Source organism: Aythya ferina (genome assembly GCF_964211825.1).
Source record: "Aythya ferina genome assembly, chromosome: 11".
NCBI classification, from domain to species: Eukaryota; Metazoa; Chordata; class Aves; order Anseriformes; family Anatidae; genus Aythya; species Aythya ferina.
Window position 1 is genome coordinate 7,324,529 of NC_140307.1, and position 15,395 is coordinate 7,339,923.

The window sequence follows — 15,395 nt, forward strand, 5'->3', positions numbered from 1 at the left end:
ATGATTAATGGACCCTCGATAGCTATGTAGTCTATAAACCTAGACAAGACAAGTAGTCTGTCTCTTTTGATCCCTGAACTCCTAAAAGCCTGATTCTGACTCCGCTTAAGTGGTGTTTATGTGCCCACATGCACAGTAGTAATTGGTGCAGAATATCAAATGTCACTATTTGACATTTCATTCACAACAGTAGTATTTAAAGTAAAGGCTTTAACTTGATGATTCATCAGGAGCCAGTGTCAAATCATCTGGGATGGTCCCCATTTTAAAAGTTTCAATCAACAAATGGATTACTCTAGAGATAATTTAATCAGAGGCTATCAGTGAACTGGCTTTAAAAAAAAAAAAAAATCCTTCAAGTTTATTACCACAGCCTTATTGCACATGAGACTGGAGCTTGTTAGGGAGCACAGTCTCGGTAGAAGAGTTGCTACAACTTCTGTAGCCCCTCTAACAAACCCATTTTTGGGAGGATGGAGTTGTAACTCCCTCAGATGAATCTGTCCTATAGTAAAATACAGGACTTAAGCTTCTGTGGCTGTTGAGCTGACAGCTCCTGTCCAGAACAAAATTTTCTAAACACAAACCAGCCTAAATACATAGATGACTGCCCCCTCCAATTGCTGTGCTCCACTTTATTTGACAGTACAGCTTTTCCTTCACAAACTCTTCATGTGATGAGACACTTATTTCAGCTGTTGACCCCTATCAATGACCCCTCACTGGGAGATCAGGTGTAGAGAACCAGGCTATTATCTGCCTTCCACTCACACATTTCTAATCAAAGCAGCCAATTTTGCTAACGCCTACAGCTGAAGTCACAGTGAGTGAGACCTGGCTGAGTACAGAGAAAAGAAGTGCTTGGAATGGTGGAGACAGGGGTAAGAAATCCTAAGGGTAAGGCTAAAAAAAAAAAAAAAAAAAAAAAAAGTCAAGCTGGGAGAAAAGATGAACAAGCAAAGCAGGGAGAAATTTCAAATTCTAGTTTCATATTTAATGTAAGAATTCATGAAGATTAGCAGAGTGAGGTAGAGAATCTCCATACCCTCCACATACCTCTCCATGTTTTCTTACTCTGTGCAATGATGGTAAAATATTTTGCATTATATTGTATTTTCAGCCTGTATGCTTAAGAAAAAATAGGTTAAAAAATAAATAAAATCTAAAGCTGCTCTAACAGGAAGATATCTTTTCATCTGTTATAGAGGTTGATGTTTAGTCCAGTTACATCTGTTGAGCTTTTCTGACCTAGGTTTTGAATTCTTATAAGTCTCAGAGAACACTCAAAGTTATGAGCCTCCATGCATTCTGGGTTCCAGAAGAAAAGGTGGACAAGGTGGCACTGTCTGCTTGGTCTTTGAAAGTTATCGTCCAGGCTCTTGGCTATCCCTCTTTATGGTCATTACTGCAACCAGATAAAATCTTGTTAAAATTATCCTTGGTGATATGTCAACCATTAATGTTTCCTGCCTTGGAGCATTAATTTCAGATGATAAGCACAGTGCTTACTTTCCAACGTGATATAGAGGTGTCATTGCTTGTCATGTTTGAATGTTTTAACTGCATTTCAATAATAGGCAAATGATACCAGTATTTTGTAAGCTGGTGGAGCAGGTTGTCAATAGTTTACAGTCACAAACGATTGATTGGCATCTGAGGCTGGGTACTGATACGCTGCCTTTATCTGCCATGGTCTTTGATTTTCATTTTTTTTTCTGGTTTAAAGGTCCTGTAGTCTATAATTACTTTTTTGGGGATGATAACAGTGTATTGTTAGCCACAATTTGAGAACAGCTGTTGTCTTCAGTTCCTGTATGTTTCACTGTCTGGATTATAATTATAGTCCATAAATTGTGTTAGGATTCTTGGTAGCAAGAAGTAGGCTGAAAATGAGATTCTTTTCGGTATTTGTGTCGCTTTGCAGAAGACAGGGAAGGAAGAGGAATATTGCGAAAGGACAAGTGTGTGCAGTTTTTCTCATCTTTCTTGGTTTTTGATGTGAGCAAGAGTTTGTCTGGCATATTTTTTAGGATTGCAATCAGATGTTCACCTGTTGCTACTTGGATTTATAGCATGAACTTTCAGCCAGAACCACCACACTGCAACAGCTTCTTAGCAATAGGAGAGTGATATGAGCATCTTTTCCAGTGAATGACCTGATTCTTTATTTGTAACTCTGCAGTAGAGCTAATGGAAGATGCTCTAAGCAAAGTCCTGGGTCTCTGGGTATAAACAAAACAACACTTCGTCCCTGAGGACCAAGCTGTTGGTTTTTCTTATGCTTTATGCCTTTTCAGTTATGTGAATAGAAATGTAAATATTTATCTTATCTTGGATTGTTTTTCTTCACTATCCCAGCATACAGTGTGTGTGTGTATGTGTATATATATATATTTTTTTCTAGCTGTACCCCAGTAGGGAGTTAAATCCTAATTTCTTTTCAGTTCAGAATCTATTCTACTCTTGCACTTTATTTCTTGGAGAAAGTCTTTTCCCTCCACATGCAGTTCTACTTCTGTCTTTTGTCTGCTGCTCTCCCACTCTTTTGTTTGTTTAATTTTGTTTTGCTTTGTTAATTCATTGAGATTATATAAAATTCCTATTTAATGTGATGTGGACCAAGGAACATGGAAGCTCTAAGGTTCTGTTTTCCATTAGTGGTAGATACCATTCAGAGCTCTCTTTACTGTTGTTTCGTGTTAGTAGTAAGGCTATCTGAAGATGGTTGATTTTTGTCAGATAAGTTCGAAGAACATCATCACAAAATGTTGTAATTTAGCAGGTTAAGTTCCCACACAGCAGATAGGAAAACTTATGAGTTTGTCTAGTTGCCCTCAGATGATTACATAGATTTGCTATGCAAGATCTAGGTTTTTTTTTTTTTTTTTTTTTTTTTTTTTAGGGTTTCAGGAGATGTAGTGTTTGGAAAAGATGTCCCCGTAGGGTCAGCTATGTTTAGTGCACCATCATCTGACTTGCAGCATGCCTAGTTTCTCTTTCTGGTCCTTTTCTGTGCCAATATGCCTCAATATTGACCTGTGGTCACAGTTTTGCCCCTATGGAATCAATCCACTCTGTCATCTGAGGGAGCTCTGGCCTACCCTAGTTCTCTTGCATTTGTAAAATGATTCATTTCTGCCTATTCAACACAATTGGCTATATCATGTTCCTTAAGTAGCTTTGCTCCCCACTGGCCTATTCTATTATAATATTTTCCCTATTACTTACGTAGAAATGTTTTATATTAAATAATAGAGAGTTTTAAATGGTCTCATTATTAGCATTCAGAAGTCTTTAGTGTAGCTTAAGCTCTCCTCAGACCTGGTGCAAGCTAAAATCCCATTAAAAAGATTCCTGGGTTTATATCTTCCAAACCATAACTTTCATTTCTATGGCAATTTCCCTTCATCACCAAGAAAAAAACAAGCAGTGTTTGTAGATTCTCAGGCTAATAATTCAATGATTACGATATTAATGATATGTTGTGCAAAACAGGTGGTGGTGTGGGGGGAAGATATAGAAGAGAAGAACAACTATCAATCTTGAAAATGGCAGCAGATTTCTTTGTTTCTCCTCCTTGAAACTCATTTGGCTAAGTGAAGTGGGATTGGGTTTGATCGCTTGTTTTAAAAATCATGTTAGTAATAATCCATTTATCTGCGGGATATGTGGAAAGGCCTCTGAATTCCATGACTTACTGTAAACATCTCTGGGGTTTCACTCTCAGCGTCTGCAATTGATGCCACTCATCCCAAATAGGTAAAAATGTACCTCAGCAGGGTAGGAAAAGAACTTGAAGTCATTTAAAAGCCACATTGTGGTTTTTATTTAGATAAAATTAACCAGCATATGCTTTTTTTAGTTGTGCGTTATGAATAAAACATTTGTCTGTGTGGAGCTGATTGTAACATAATGTTCCTGTTGCTTCCAGTAGGGATTTGGGAAGGGATTTGCTTTTATATACTGTCATACCTGGGGGCTAAAAAGATGTATGTCCAGCCGGGAAGATAAGTTGTTCCCATATATTATTTCTGGATTTTTTGGAATATTCAGCAACAGGGTACATTTGAGAGGAAGATGATCATATTTATGTAGCATGATGTATGGCATATCTGTGGTACATCCAGTTATATGAAGGTTATTGTTGGATCAGTCCCCTAAAGATAAGGGTACTCTTTTCTTTTTTGAGCAGTTTTTTCACCAATTGTAAGCATTTCATTGCTGCAAATTTGAAGTGTACTGACAGTATTTATAGTTGATGGAAAGAAGACATCTTTTCCTTCATATCTTACAAAGTAATAGAAATCAAAAGGAAGCTGGAAAAGCACAATGTAGAGTTGACAGGTAACACGCAGAAAGCCTGCTCCAACAGGACAAAGCTTGACATTTGTCACCATCATATTCAACAGGTCACACTGAGTGACAATACTGAGCTCTGAACATGCCATTATGATGGCTATGGGTGGCAAGGAAAAGACTTTTTTGATCTGTTTGAGATTATCTTCTGTCTGGGAACAGAAGGAATAAGAAGCTTTATGACTTGGATCTAAATAATTTGTTCCTCTTACTACTACAAATTACTTCTTTTAATGTACAGCATGATGCACCAAGTGATAACGTATATTTTTGGCAGATTATGAGCCTATGAGTGTCGTGGAAGTGCATATACTGCTGGTTATTCATACAAAATAGTAAAACAATCATTTGGTGAACCTTCTTGGTTCTTCTGTTTTAGGAAATCATAAATCTAGATGGCCTTTTGCAAAGCAATGTTTGAAGCATCTCTACAGCCTTTAGCTTTGAAGGGCAAGTTAGTCAACAGAGGGACCTTGGCTTAAGGTTGGATTCTTCTTTCCTATACTCTACTATAGACTCACAATTGCTCTGCTGAAGTAAATGAAATTACTTTGCAGGCTGACTGTCTAGCTGGAAGCATAACTCACTTGTGATGTGTAAATTCTCCTGTTTTCTTTTTTTATTCCACTGTCCTAAGAAATTGTGAACTTTATCTGCCAACCAATCGGAAACTCCCAGTGAAGCATCTGGCTTAAACATCTGCTAGCAGAGGAAACGATTTGCATTGCTGCTAACAAGTAGCAAACATTGTGTATGCTAGGGTTGTGATGACAAGAAAACTCCATTTCCTTTGGGAACAGCAAAAGGAAGATATGTACTGATGTTGTCTTGCCATCACAACTTTTGCTAGGACCTGATGTGTACACACGCACACTCTACTAGAGAATTAGAGAATATATATTTATTGTGCAGGAAATCCAGATGTTTTTTATCCCCTTCTGATCACCTGACTTAGTCTAACTCCAGAAACTCCTTCTAAAATCTGCTTCATTGGTTGTTGTCTGATTTCCTTTTGACTCTTTAGGTAAATGGCAAAATAACTGACCCTTCCACTCCCATGTGACAAGTGGGAATGATTGTGGCAGAATCATCTACTGGTATTCAGCACTTGGGGGGATGAGGCCTGAATCCTTTCTTACAACATTAGTAGGTTTTTAGCCCGGGTTAAGTATTCATTAAAATGTAACCCACAATGTCATCCATAAATACAAGGCACAGCTTCTCTGAGTGTTGCATAGATGTTTTCTGTGTGGACATTCCGAGTTGAGTTTGAAACAGAGATAAGCGATCAGGTTAATGGAGCAGCAAAGGCATATTTGCAGTTGCAAGCAGAGAGCTAAATAATAATAATAAATCAATAAGTAAATAAAATTCAAGCAGCTCTCTTCTCTGAATGCCATTAAGGGATTGTGTCCATTCAATCAGTGTAGGCACTTTGCATTTGATGAAATCCTGAGTGCATGTAAATAATACTTTGAAAATACACGTAGAGTTGACTCAAATGTCCTTTTGCAATGATGGGAAACATGTTTTGGAATGAACTTCAACTCAGCTCACTGAATCGGGGTACCCAGGGAAGTGTTTCTTTCCTTTTGAGGCTCTCAAGTTACTTTTATGTATAGAAGTAAAAAAATAAAAATTAAAAAAAAGTCCATACATCTGTCCTAAGCTTTATTCTTGACACTTCATCTGCTTCAGGAAGATTTACTGACCTGAAAGAAGTATGATTTGACTGAATTGATTCCTATTGTTTCTTTAGCATCCCCCAAACTGGTGCTGCAGCAAAACTCCTCTTGCTTCTTGAGAGAGCTCATGTCAATGATATGCTGGGATCTTTGTTGAGCCTCTGCTGTCTTTAAAAGTTTACTGTCCTGGAGATTTCTGTGAGAAGCATGTATGATTTTTTTTTTTTTTTTTAAAGCAGAACTTGTGATGGATGCAAACTAATTTACCTTGGAACCTGCTCCAAAGCATTGTCATCGCTTTAAATAACGTCCCTGCTGAGGTGGTAGATGTGACTGGAAGTTGGCAAAGGGAAGAGCAAGAAAGAAAAGAACCCTTGAGGCACTCCAGTTAAAACAATGTTGTAGCCTGTCACTGAATTATGCGAGAAACTGTTAGGCAACCTGCTATGGACCATGACAAATTATCCCTGGAGAGCCCTGCAAGATGAACACAAGTAGCTATGAAGGAATACTGTGAAAGCCCAAAGCTGTTTCCTGTCTATAAGGCTGAGTGGCATTATGCATGTATCTTACTGACCCTGTTAGGTGAGCAACACCTAGTGATTATTTGTCCTCTGGAGTAAGGCAATACCATGATTTTTTTTATTAAACAGAGAACTTGGAATAAATGGTGACAGCAAATCAGTCATTAATTATTACTGACTCATCATGTTCTGTTTGTAGGCCAGCAGCAGAGATCTTTAAATTATGTTAATTGCTACTTGTACTCTCAGTCATGCAAAAAGAAAATTTAGACTACATCTGGTGATCACCCCAGCATGGAAAAAGTCACCCGTTTCCTTCTGGTACCCATCTTGTTACTTCTTGCAATAGGCTGAAGTGCTGTCGGGGAGGAGTGGGGTTGAACTCTGATGTCTTTCATCTGCCAATTCAGGACAGTGAGCTCTACCCAAAGGGTAGTGCCAGTAGCATAAGCTAGGACAGGCCTGTGGCATCCTATTATCTTCTTGATGCCAGGCCAGACATCCACTCTGTCACTGCTGGGCCCAAGTCATCCCATTCCAGCAACTCCGTGATGTCAATGAGAAACAGACTGCTCATAACGACAGGGCTTGGCATTCTTTCTCCAACTGTTAGAGCAGTAGGCACTACTACCGTGTGTGCGCCAGTAATGTGTGACAACATTAAATCTCGTTCCAAGTGAAATTTTTCTTCAGTGTTTGACTTACAGACAGGTAATTTGACAAACCTATAAATGGCAGGAAGGGAACCTGCACCACCTCACATAGCCTTGTCTTTACCTGCAAAGGGCTTCTTGGTTTAGTAAATGTCTTTAAGTTACTTGAACAACAGCTTATTATCCGAGCAGGCTGATCTTTTAATGGAGCTTTATACTTGGAATGAGCTGAAGAAAATGAGGCATGTTTGCTGAAGATGGTAGACTTTTCTTTGATGTTGTGACAGCTTTCTACATTTCTTTAAAAGGCTTGCTTAATTCTTTGGGTGGTGGAGAAATTGTCTTTACCTAAGAATAAATGAAATCTGAAATTCCTGAGCAGCATTGAGAGCTCAAAAATAAACTCTGCAGAGGAGACGTTCTGTGGTGGTTTGCTTATCCCCATGAGATCCATTTTAAGTCCCAGTGTGTTGTTTAGAGTAGACTATTTCTATGCCATTTAGGGTATTATTAGCTTTTTTTTGTATAACCCCTGAACTTGTTGATCAAGAGTTACCTTCAGCTGATGGGAGGTAACATGACAGATAAGTTGGAGTTTAAATACTATAGATCACTTGAACTCGTAATGCGAATACATCTAAACAACAAATGAACTTGACTAGAGGATCAGGTTGAAGGATGGAATATTTTGGAAAGGTTAGCCAGATGCCACACGTGGAGCAGAGCTATCAAATATATGTCAATTCAAACGTATTTTAGGTACTAAACAAGTTCTTCCACCTTTGCCAGTGTTATCTCATGGAATTAGTTTAGATTCGCACTAACTGAAGGAGGCCAGTATTTATACCCTCTAGAGGGTACGATCATCATTCATTTTGTTGGATGTAGCTATAATATTGAGGAAGATGTAAGTTTGTATTTTTGCATGCAAGCTGTCATGCTGTTAATTCATGTCTAGTATCTGTAAACCATCCAATGCAGTGTTTCTTTCAGACAGCAACCAGTACTGGATGCTACCCAAGACATGAAAATCCACCTAAAAGACAAGCATGAGAAAAAGGCATAATCCTGTTCTTTAATCATTGGAAACTGTCTCACAACTGGAATCATAAGGATTTTATATTTCCTATGAGATGCGTCTACTTTGAAATACATCTCTCCTTTGTCTATTTGGAGATGTAATGCTTAGAAGGTCACCTAATCACCTCTTCCTCTCCAATAGTGTAAAATCATATTCTGTGATTTCTTCCAAGCAAGTCATATTCATCTGACCGAGCTGAAAAGCACTAGAATGAAATCATGCTTAGCAATCATGCTAAACCCTTTCAACACATGCACAATTTGTGTCTTACTAACATTTACGCACAGTTGCAGTTACTGCCTTTCTGCTAGGCAGCAGCTGGGGGCTGACTGCGGGCCAGCTGCAGCCTGCCACAGCCACCACTGGAGTGCCTGCATGTATAAAAATAATAAAACATCCAACCCTACAGTTATTTAATTGCAGCTGCGATTTTGCAGCTGTGGAGTCACACCATGAGAAATGTATTCAATGCTGCAATTCAGTGAGCATGCTTTTCAGGCCAACACATTTGCCTTGTGAACTGAAGAGAAATGAGCTCTATAGACCTAGTTCTTTCTCTTTCTCTTTTTCTTGTTGCTATCCCTTTTTGCTTTCTGTCACTTGTAGTTTGCTGTACTCACGAATAGAGATAAGCATCCTTCATGCCATCAACCTTTGAGGACCACTAAGTAATTGCTTCCCTGTCTGTGAGCAGCTTAAAGAAATTGTCTAAGGAAATGATTATGAATGTTTTGCTCTCTTGAATTGTCATTCTTCCCCTTCTATCAAATGTTTACTGTGTTACTTCAGAGAAGTCATTAAACTGTTTTGTAATTACTTTACTCATCTATTGCTAAAGTGATGGTAGTAATACCTTAAAGAAGCACTTTGGGCTTAATTTAATGATAATATAATTGTTTGAAACATCTAAATGTTTATTTGAAGAAAGATGGTCCTACTGAAGGAAAGAAGTCACATTAGAAGCACCTTTAGCATACTCTGAGGGAGGGTGGGGATGATCCACTTCTTAAAAAAAAAAAAAAAAATCAAAATAGAAAAAAAAAAAGACTTTAAAAAACGAACTCACTAGAAAGTTTTGGTGATAAAACTTCACAGCTGGCCAGAAAAAAAAAAAACAAGAACAAAAAACAAACAAACAAACAAAAAAAAAAAAACAAAAAAAAAAAAAAAACAGGACAAAAACATTATCAGCTTTCTGGAAAATGCTGTATACTTCTATCTGGTTTTGTTGATATTTTTTTCAGAGGGTGGTTGTAAGCACTGTTATACCATAACAATTAAAGCTATTTAGTATTTTGCAGCACTATATAACATCATTAATCATGTTTGTTTGTTTGTTTTTCTTTTTGAATTAAGCTGGTCAAGAAGGGTAGAAGACTGTTTGTTTGAAGTTTTACCGAGGTTATCTCCCTTAGGCAACATACAGCTTTGTTTATAAATATTCCAAAAAGATAAGCCTCAAAGCCGAGAAAGCACTAATTTACCTGAGTTACAACTGTGATAACTGAACTATTTTGCTTATATGTAGAAGGAAGAGAAGATCTTAAGGTCATTCTTATGCCACTGCTTATTCCACAGTGTTTTTACAATCTCAGCCAAAATAATTTGCAACCTTTATTCCAGTTGATCAGAGTGGCCTACTTGAATTTGCATTGATTTTTGCAGGGGATATTTCTGTGAGCTTACCTATATTGACTAAATGTTATGCAGCTGAGTCTTTAATCTCTCTTGGGTCTGAGAGTGGCAGGATAGCTCAAAGAACAAGGAGCCCTGAAGAAATTCAGAAAGGAAGAACACTGTTGGGTATCATCGGATATATTCTAGAGACTTGTTAGCCTTCCTGCCTTTTGTTATGATTGTAAGTAGTCGTCATGCTTATTTTTGTTTCAAATCCATCTTCAGGCACAGATTTTATTCTTCTATACTTTCTTTCCGTGTTGCTCCACTGATAGAAACACTATGGAACGCACCTCCACTGAGGGAAAAAAAAAAGTCTGGAAGTTGTATCTAGGCTTGCTGATTCTCAGCAGTGACAGAATATTGCTTTTGTTTTTTTTCAGAAAGCAGTTTAGAAAACCTCTTGGTTCAAGGTTGGAGCTTAGCATAGTTTCTCCTTAGAGGCAGATGTCATATTACCCAGTGTGTTGCACTTTGCAGTAAATCAGTGCTGTCATTCACCTGTTAGGTCTGAATGTGTATTAACTAAAACATCTTCAACTCTTTTACAGAGGTAGGCAAAGTCGTCTTTCCCCATGAGGAGCTTAAAAAGAGTTTTCTGTCTAGACAGAGAAAAACTGTAGTCCTCTGTCGATTTAAGTAAAGATAGGCAATATGGTCCTATTCTTTGGTTAGTAACTGAGCGTGCTGAGTTAGATCAGCCGCACGATATAAATTGCTTTCAGTGGCACTGCATCAGTTTTTACCCATGGGCCTTCTAAGTAGAAGAGTTATAACTGTAAATTACCTTTCCATATGGCTTACAACAAGTGATCGAGAGGTTATATTAGCACTCTCTTCTTGTCCCCTCTTCTCCACATCTAAATAAGGGATTTTGTCAGCTTGGTACTTTGTCTTCTGCCCTCCCATGAAAATATTTCAGCTTTTGATCAGGAGCTGATATTTATTTTTGACTTGCTGAAACAGGACAGTGCTTCTAATCTGAAAGATTTTAAAACACTTTGCTACTAAGATTGGATGCTGATCATTGATTTTCTTCTTGGGTGTCTTCACATCAATCGATCCCCAAATATTCCTAGTTCATTCCCCTTTAAGAGATTATTCTTCTATTACATTACATTAAAACAAGTTGGAGTGGGGTGAGAGGAAAAGCTAAGCGAAAAGCCCCAAATGTTTGGTAAGCGCTGTATTCTCCATTCTGAAATATTGCTGATACCTTCTGATGTATAAAGCTTCCTGATTCAATTCAAGAACAGCGTTAAAAAATGAATGGTAAGGACCAGTTGCCCTGATCCAATATATTTTAGGAAGCTAGTTAAGAATTTTCTGACTTTGGAAGATGCTGAGTGCTTGCAACTCTATTGAACTTCAATAAGCAGTGATGAGTAGTTCCATATTTTGAAAAATCAGGTCATTTATTTCAGTATTCAAGTAACTTCACTTTACAAATCTGTTTCAAGAGGGAGTTTTTTGATCGTACTAGCCCCCAATTAAAATTTGCCAATTGCTATGCAAAAACAGCTTAGATTTCTGCTCACACAACTGTATATGAACCACTTACGTTTGTTCCTATCTAGTGCCCTAGTTTTTCTTTGACTTTTGTTTTTTACTAGAAACTTCTAGCCAGACTGTTACCAATAATGTGGTTGGCCTGGTTTCTGTTGCAAGTCTTCTGGCTCCCCTGAGATTCTGATAGTCCCTTTTAGGAATCTTAAATTTCTCTATGCACCCTGAATTTTCAGTGCCAGCTTTACTTAGCACTTGCAAGGACTCTTTAACTTGGCCCAGTCTTGCTAGTGTGTGTGAGTTGTCCTGGAGAATTAGGTTCAATTTTTATTTTTTTCAGGTTTTACTGCCTTAAATGTGTATATTTTAACATTTTTTTCTGAATATTTTGCAGACCTCTACAAGCCAATCAGGCTTCTCTAGTGGATACTTTATTTTAATAAGTGTATATTGAATGCTTCGTTTAACTTTCCTATTGTGAAGTGCCCAGAGACACTGTGCTTGGATGAGCAGTTATGTAGGTGCAATTTGTTTTAGGGTTGTTTTATTTTTTTTTGTATCAGAATTAGCATTCAGCTGAGGTTTGAAGTCTCATAGCGCATGTGCATGGGGGAAAATAAATGAATAAAAAACTGAGTGCATCTACAGACGACCTAGACTACTTGGCATATCTGTGGCTGCTTGCCCTACTCATTGACAAATCAGTCCCTCAAATGGCCTCCTAATAATTCTAGAGTGGCTGTTGCCTCATCTTTGAGGATACAGTGAAGGATTATCTTCCTGCTAGCATAGCAGAAGACATAGCATTTGCTTTACTAAGAATTTTAGAATGCCCTCTCCCTCCTTCTTTCTCCTCTATTTATCATAATTGAATAATTATTGCTTGTCATGCTCATCCTGGGGACCAGATGTTGCATTGGTAAACCTTTGTTGTCTGCAGGCTGGATGTGCTCTTATTTGTCAGGTTGCAAGCAGGGACAATTCAAATTCATCACTTGTGTGGCAGTCCTAAGACACAGAGTTTCTCTGGCCTGGACACTGAAGGAATTCAATCTTTTTTCTTCCCTTTATTGAGAGTCCTATGTAACAGGTAGAGTTGAGGAGACCATACACAAAATTGTCAGCAGAAGAAAGGTCCACAGGAGAGTGAATGATGTTTGGAATTATTTTTTTTAGGAACTGCAATGACCTTATAAAATTATTTGTTATGCATCACTTACTAGCTATTGCATGAGGCAATCTCCAGTTATTGGCAGTGATGGTATCTCTAACTCATTGCTAAAGCCTTCTGAAGCCTTAATGGTCTCCCCTGAATACACAGGGGAACCATACAATATGTTATCCAAGAGTTTGCAACACCGGAGAGAAGTATTACGTAGGGTATAACATCTATGAGGAAGATAGCATATGCTGGCAAGGAAGGAGGAAAGGAATATGTACCTAATTAAATGGAAAACACCCATTCAAAAGCAGGTGGAATGTATGACTGGAAAATAAGTCTTTTTTTTTTTTTTTTTTCCTGTTTTGACTTGGAAGCTGTGTTGCAGACAGGTCTGATCCGTAAATATTGCTCATCTGCACAGAAGGGAACGTTTATTGCAAAGAAAGCAAGCTGTTTTATTAGGAACTCCTGACTATTCAGTGGAATTCGCAGGCAGAGCTTGAAATCCTGTGTCAGAAAGGAGAAAAGCCTGGATTCATACGTATTATTGCTGAGTAACCTGTGAAGAAATGTTGATTGCAAAGAGATTACATTTGACATGCAGGTACCCTGTGAGGCTAGGAGAGGTCAAGTCCCATAACACAGTAGCCTGTTATAGTGGGAATATCCAATGAAGTTATAGATATCGGTAGCAATATAATCATACTGGTTTTACAACATGACTGCAAAAAGAAGGGGGTTTCTCTTTTTTCCTACCTTGTTTTCCCCCTCTAGCATGAGCAGCTAGCAGAATCTGTTGTTACTTTCTTTAACTAGCCTGTGCCTGCCTTGCAGAGGAGAGGAGTTGGCAAGCTGTGTACTTGGTTGTGTACTGTTCTGCAAGCTACCACTCAGCATATTTCCGTTAATGGTGCTTTGTCAGAACTGTAATTTACTAACCGAGGAAGTATAGCGTGTCTTCGTGTATGTCAGCCTGTGGCCAATTCCCCTGTAAATCACATCACAGTCTTGTGTACAGTGAAGTCCCTCTGCAATTTTGAGCTAGGCTGAGCAACTTAGTGACAAAATAAACCTGCCCTGTCCCAGTCTGTGTTTGGAGAAGGAAAACAGCATCTTTCTTGAGCAATGGGAATTAATATTGAAGGACGAATGTATAAGCATAGTGGGTATTACAGTGGGACAACCTTCTTTGCCTAATCTAGAGCAGACGTTTTGTTTAAAGAAGAAAATGAATTTATTATTAACCTCTCTTCTGGAAAAAAAAAAAAAACAGAACATATTTGGCAAAACAGTCTTCCAGCCTCCTACAAGGCTGAAAAAAATGTGCTTAAAAAGTCTTATTTTGGAATTCCACAACCTTATTTGTCATGCAGGTGTGACTCGTAGAGGCTTATCCCTGCTGCTTATTTTTATTGAAAAAGACTGCTGAGGTGATGGAGAATGGGGGTGTAATGCATCTCAGCTTGGGAAGGGTGACTTCAGCCTTCTTCACCTCTGTCTCTTCCTTATTCTTGGCCTCTTCTTTTTTTTTTTTTTTTTTTTTTTTTTTTTTTTTTTTTTCTTGTGTTCAGCGCCAGCTGGCATGTCAGTGCATTGCTTTGCTGTGAGGTATCAGTTTGCTGAAACAAGTCTGTTTCCCATACAAAGCTTTGCAGGCCCCAGACTGGAAAGGGATTCCAGGTTTCCAAGCAGAGCTGTCTTCTGGGGTAGGCTGACAATACCCTAATCAATTCCTAGTCCCTGAAAGCTGGACATTGGAATCTAGAGAAAGCCTTTTAGATGATGTTGGATATGGTTAGGCCAGGATGATCTAGTGATGGTCCAGGAAGGAAGCGTCTCTTGAAGTACATTTCTTGTACAGTGTTCATCTCATTACTCTTTTTTTTTTTTTTTTAAAAAAAAAAAAGCAAGTACAAAGGTTTTTCACCATTTACTGGCAACGATTTTGAATTAGTCCAATTATTATGTAATTTATTAGCAAAATATTTCTGATTCATAGCAACTGCTTTGAGATTTTTTCCTCCCATTTCTAGTTATCTCTTCAGTTCCACAGAAGCAGAGGAAGCTTGGAGGGAGGAGGTGGTTTTTTTCTGTTTTTTTTTTTTTTTTTTTTGTTTTTTTTTGTTTTTTTTTGTTTTTTGGTTGGTTGTTGTTTTTGTTCTGTTTTGTTTTTCTGGGCCTCTAAACACTCCTCTGCTTGTGATTCTCACTGTTAATCTATGATGCCACACTTTGCCCTTCTGTGTTTTTTATTTGTGTTTGAGGTTTAGAACCATCATCTGGAAATTGCAATTCTTAGTGCTCATTTGTATGTGGAGATTGCACTGATTTAACTACCAGATTTTTAAATCAACTCAGTTAATTCAATGCAACCCATATGTGAGCAATTAGCTTAAGTCAGTTAAGAATCCTTCCTGAACTATCTGAACATACAACACATTTAAATTAAGAAAATTAGAATACAAGAACTAGAAACAGGTTAAAGGATGTTACTTAAAAAGTAAAGTTTTAGTTAATTCAGTATGCTTTCATGAAACCTCTGGTTTTACTACGGTTTTTTCACCCATTTGCTACTTTGTATGAGTATCTTCATTGTCAATATTTCTGCCTGCAAAATTAGGATTTGCTGACATAACGTGTAGGAAGATATAAGTGAGGCTGTTTGGGAAAAGGTATTTTTTGTTGGCAGTGGTGGTGTGTTCTTTTTTTTGTTTGTTTGTTTGTTTTTGTTTTCCCTCTAAGAATACTTAA

The 15,395-nt window shown here is 37.9% G+C and overlaps 1 protein-coding gene and 1 long non-coding RNA gene across 5 annotated transcripts in view; both read left to right on the top strand.

Moving 5' to 3' along the window:
- Positions 1–15,395, top strand: part of AGBL1 (AGBL carboxypeptidase 1) — a 287,320-nt gene that overhangs the window by 124,573 nt on the left and 147,352 nt on the right. The window lies entirely within an intron of this gene.
- LOC311442989 lies at positions 793–7,635 on the top strand. The gene is made up of 2 exons (XR_014697020.1): positions 793–881; positions 6,281–7,635. It is a non-coding gene; the product is annotated as an uncharacterized lncRNA (long non-coding RNA).